The sequence below is a fragment of the Thalassophryne amazonica genome, chromosome 8, assembly GCF_902500255.1.
Source record: "Thalassophryne amazonica chromosome 8, fThaAma1.1, whole genome shotgun sequence".
In the NCBI taxonomy this organism is placed as follows: Eukaryota; Metazoa; Chordata; class Actinopteri; order Batrachoidiformes; family Batrachoididae; genus Thalassophryne; species Thalassophryne amazonica.
In genome coordinates, this window is record NC_047110.1 from 82,368,032 (window position 1) to 82,373,624 (window position 5,593).

Consider the following 5,593-nt stretch of genomic DNA (forward strand, 5'->3'; position numbering starts at 1 on the left):
CCCCTCATTACCCCATCCCCATAGAGATGGTGCCTGCTCCCAGACTACCAATAACCAGCAAAAATCTATTTAAGCATAAAAATTCAAAAAGAAAAAATAATATAGCACCTTCAACTGCACCACAGACTAAAACAGTTAAATGTGGTCTATTAAACATTAGGTCTCTCTCTTCTAAGTCCCTGTTAGTAAATGATATAATAATTGATCAACATATTGATTTATTCTGCCTTACAGAAACCTGGTTACAGCAGGATGAATATGTTAGTTTAAATGAGTCAACACCCCCGAGTCACACTAACTGGCAGAATGCTCGTAGCACGGGCCGAGGCGGAAGATTAGCAGCAATCTTCCATTCCAGCTTATTAATTAATCAAAAACCCAGACAGAGCTTTAATTCATTTGAAAGCTGGACTCTTAGTCTTGTCCATCCAAATTGGAGGTCCCAAAAAACAGTTTTATTTGTTGTTATCTATCGTCCTCCTGGTCGTTACTGTGAGTTTCTCTGTGAATTTTCAGAACTTTTGTCTGACTTAGTGCTTAGCTCAGATAAGATAATTATAGTGGGCGATTTTAACATCCACACAGATGCTGAGAATGACAGCCTCAACACTGCATTTAATCTATTATTAGACTCAATTGGCTTTGCTCAAAATGTAAATGAGTCCACCCACCACTTTAATCATATCTTAGATCTTGTTCTGACTTATGGTATGGAAATTGAAGACTTAACAGTATTCCCTGAAAACTCCCTTCTGTCTGATCATTTCTTAATAACATTTACATTTACTCTGATGGACTACCCAGCAGTGGGGAATAAGTTTCATTACACTAGAAGTCTTTCAGAAAGCGCTGTAACTAGGTTTAAGGATATGTTTCCTTCTTTATGTTCCCTAATGCCATATACCAGCACAGTGCAGAGTAGCTACCTAAACTCTGTAAGTGAGATAGAGTATCTCGTCAATAGTTTTACATCCTCATTGAAGACAACTTTGGATGCTGTAGCTCCTCTAAAAAAGAGAGCTTTAAATCAGAAGTGCCTGACTCCATGGTATAACTCTCAAACTCGCAGCTTAAAGCAGATAACCCGTAAGTTGGAGAGGAAATGGCGTCTCACTAATTTAGAAGATCTTCACTTAGCCTGGAAAAAGAGTCTGTTGCTCTATAAAAAAGCCCTCCGTAAAGCTAGGACATCTTACTACTCATCACTAATTGAAGAAAATAAGAACAACCCCAGGTTTCTTTTCAGCACTGTAGCCAGGCTGACAAAGAGTCAGAGCTCTATTGAGCCGAGTATTCCTTTAACTTTAACTAGTAATGACTTCATGACTTTCTTTGCTAATAAAATTTTAACTATTAGAGAAAAAATTACTCATAACCATCCCAAAGACGTATCGTTATCTTTGGCTGCTTTCAGTGATGCCGGTATTTGGTTAGACTCTTTCTCTCAGATTGTTCTGTCTGAGTTATTTTCATTAGTTACTTCATCCAAACCATCAACATGTCTATTAGACCCCATTCCTACCAGGCTGCTCAAGGAAGCCCTACCATTATTTAATGCTTTGATCTTAAATATGATCAATCTATCTTTATTAGTTGGCTATGTACCACAGGCTTTTAAGGTGGCAGTAATTAAACCATTACTTAAAAAGCCATCACTTGACCCAGCTATCTTAGCTAATTATAGGCCAATCTCCAACCTTCCATTTCTCTCAAAATTCTTGAAAGGATAGTTGTTAAACAGCTAACTGATCATCTGCAGAGGAATGGTCTATTTGAAGAGTTTCAGTCAGGTTTTAGAATTCATCATAGTACAGAAACAGCATTAGTGAAGGTTACAAATGATCTTCTTATGGCCTCAGACAGTGGACTCATCTCTGTGCTTGTTCTGTTAGACCTCAGTGCTGCTTTTGATAGTGTTGACCATAAAATTTTATTACAGAGATTAGAGCATGCCATAGGTATTAAAGGCACTGCGCTGCGGTGGTTTGAATCATATTTATCTAATAGATTACAATTTGTTCATGTAAATGGGGAATCTTCTTCACAGACTAAGGTTAATTATGGAGTTCCACAAGGTTCTGTGCTAGGACCAATTTTATTCACTTTATACATGCTTCCCTTAGGCAGTATTATTAGACGGCATTGCTTAAATTTTCATTGTTACGCAGATGATACCCAGCTTTATCTATCCATGAAGCCAGAGGACACACACCAATTAGCTAAACTGCAGGATTGTCTTACAGACATAAGGACATGGATGACCTCTAATTTCCTGCTTTTAAACTCAGATAAAACTGAAGTTATTGTACTTGGCCCCACAAATCTTAGAAACATGGTGTCTAACCAGATCCTTACTCTGGATGGCATTACCCTGACCTCTAGTAATACTGTGAGAAATCTTGGAGTCATTTTTGATCAGGATATGTCATTCAAAGCGCATATTAAACAAATATGTAAGACTGCTTTTTTGCATTTACGCAATATCTCTAAAATTAGAAAGGTCTTGTCTCAGAGTGATGCTGAAAAACTAATTCATGCATTTATTTCCTCTAGGCTGGACTATTGTAATTCATTATTATCAGGTTGTCCTAAAAGTTCCCTGAAAAGCCTTCAGTTAATTCAAAATGCTGCAGTTAGAGTACTGACGGGGACTAGAAGGAGAGAGCATATCTCACCCATATTGGCCTCTCTTCATTGGCTTCCTGTTAATTCAAGAATAGAATTTAAAATTCTTCTTCTTACTTATAAGGTTTTGAATAGTCAGGTCCCTTCTTATCTTAGGGACCTCATAGTACCATATCACCCCAATAGAGTGCTTCGCTCTCAGACTGCAGGCTTACTTGTAGTTCCTAGGGTTTGTAAGAGTAGAATGGGAGGCAGAGCCTTCAGCTTTCAGGCTCCTCTCCTGTGGAACCAGCTCCCAATTCGGATCAGGGAGACAGACACCCTCGCTACTTTTAAGATTAGGCTTAAAACTTTCCTTTTTGCTAAAGCTTATAGTTAGGGCTGGATCAGGTGACCCTGAACCATCTCTTAGTTATGCTGCTATAGACTTAGACTGCTGGGGGGTTCCCATAATGCACTAAGTGTTTCTTTCTCTTTTTGCTCTGTATGCACCACTCTGCATTTAATCATTAGTGATTGATCTCTGCTCCCCTCCACAGCATGTCTTTTTCCTGGTTCTCTCCCTCAGCCCCAACCAGTCCCAGCAGAAGACTGCCCCTCCCTGAGCCTGGTTCTGCTGGAGGTTTCTTCCTGTTAAAAGGGAGTTTTTCCTTCCCACTGTCACCAAGTGCTTGCTCACAGGGGGTCGTTTTGACCATTGGGGTTTTTACGTAATTATTGTATGGCCTTGCCTTACAATATAAAGCGCCTTGGGGCAACTGTTTGTTGTGATTTGGCGCTATATAAATAAAATTGATTGATTGAAAAATTGATTCAGGTAACCTTCTCTGCTGTGATTTTTCTGAGACTGAATATTGTTCTGTGTGCAGCCGTTTTCCTGTGGTGACAGTCTGAAGCTGGATTGGTGGATAATGTGAGCGCGACGTCTTCGCCTCTCACTCCTTCCAGGGAAGTGACTGACAGGAGCTGCACGGGGGATTCTGTGTCTGGAGGTGGAGGTTTTCCCTCCTGGAGGAATTAAGCTCTGTAAGATTGCTGGGTGTATATACACACACCCACCATTAACTGTTTTTGTTTCTGCCAGCAGTACCGGGTCTGACTGCTGAAGACAGTGGCCACCTGGGGCGCAGGGCTTGGCGGCTCCGGTGTACTTCAGATCCGTTGGCGGTGGAAGCTGTGTGGGATCCGGCTCTTCGCTGGCAAGACGTCTTCTATCTTCGAACCTGTCCACACGTCACCTTGTGTATGATTGATGATCCACATTCTCTGTCATTGTCTATCTTTCGTTGTGCAATTCACAACATTAAATTGTTACTTTTTGGCTTATCCACTGTCCGTTCATTAATGCCCCCTGTTGTGGGTCCGTGTCACGACACCTTCCCAACAATAACCGAGCAGGTTTGCACAGCTTCAGTATTCACAGATGGAAATAGAGACAAATAAACGCATCACTGTAAACAGCTGTGACCTTTATATCACAACTTTTTCATACTGTACCAGAGAATTCCATTCAGCTGTCTGATCAGAATGGGTTAAGCCTTCTCTTGTGTTCAGGTCAAATTTGGCTCATTTGCAAGTTTGTATGTGTGGAAGATGCCTTTTTTCTCTCGATTAAAACAAAGCTTCATTATATCCTGAATGGCACACTGTATGTGGCAAAACACTTTTTAATCATTTTTCATCTTTCTTTTTAAAACATTTTAATGATGCATCTGTGGTGTCATGGGGAAAATTTTACCCAGTACTAATTATGGAGAAAATAAATTTTGCCAAACCATCATGAATATCAAAAATATTCACCAAACAAAAATAATATTCCTAAAATTCTATAACAGTTATGAAATAATATTGTTTATCTGATTAAGTTATGTTTCATTCCAAGAAAGTATATGACTTGTGGTCAGTTATCATCTGAAGAAGAGTATTCTAGCAGGACACACAACTGTCTGTTTCTGTATTTGCTCTGGCCATGAACATGTCAGTAAGCTCAAGGTTGAGGCCCTCTGACTCTGGCATTTGACAGCCTCACAGTTAGAACATCTGTACCGGGAACCAGGTGGATACGTAAAGGTCTGGAGCAGTTCATCACCTGGACAACAATGAGCTTGAAACCTGCTACAGCGAGGTACCTGGTACAAAAGAAAGATAGAGAACAAGTTCTGCTTTTCAGTTGTGGTCGTTCCACCCATCAGACCGTTTGGCCGTGGGTTTTAGTTCGTTGTATGATTTTGGGTTTTCGTCTGTCTGTTTGCCAGTGATTACTGTCCTGTACATTATTATACATTATGTTCTGGTTTTGTCTCGTTCCTCCGGTGTGTGTGTGTGTGTGTGTGTGTGTGTGTGTGTGTGGGTGCGTCTCCCCTTGTCCATTGTGTGTACCTGCCTCCCTGCTTAATGCATGTGTTGTGTACATTGCCTCCATTCCTCCCTCCTCTGTTTCTTGTGTACATGTGGTGCCTCCTCTGTGTCTTGTGTGTGTGCAATCCGCTGCATGTGTTGATCATCTGTTTTGGTTAATGTGTCAGACCCCGGTCAGTCGTCTACCTACTTCTTGTGTGCACGGGTTTATTCTTTGTTCCATGTCTTTGTTCTGTTGTATTCTGGCTTTTAGTTTTGATCATAGTTTTTCTGTGGTTGTCATTTATGTTTGATCACCTCGGTATTTCACTCTTATACCCCCGTCACACATAGCCGGAATCACGCAGAGTGCTGTCGAAGTTATGAATCGGCACACATCTAAAAAGTGTCGGATTTCAGTTCCAAAACATTCTGACAGCCATGTGCGGAAGTCAACACAGTTGGTCAAAATCAGCCAGCGGCCCTGAGTGTGACGCACATGTTCATAATTCTCCAGGCACCAACGAGATGGGACACCTATCCGATGGTGGTCCATGTGTTATCTGAGGAACATCTAACCACAATTTACAGATTCAGATGGCTGCCAAACGGGAACCGAAGCGATTTGAGT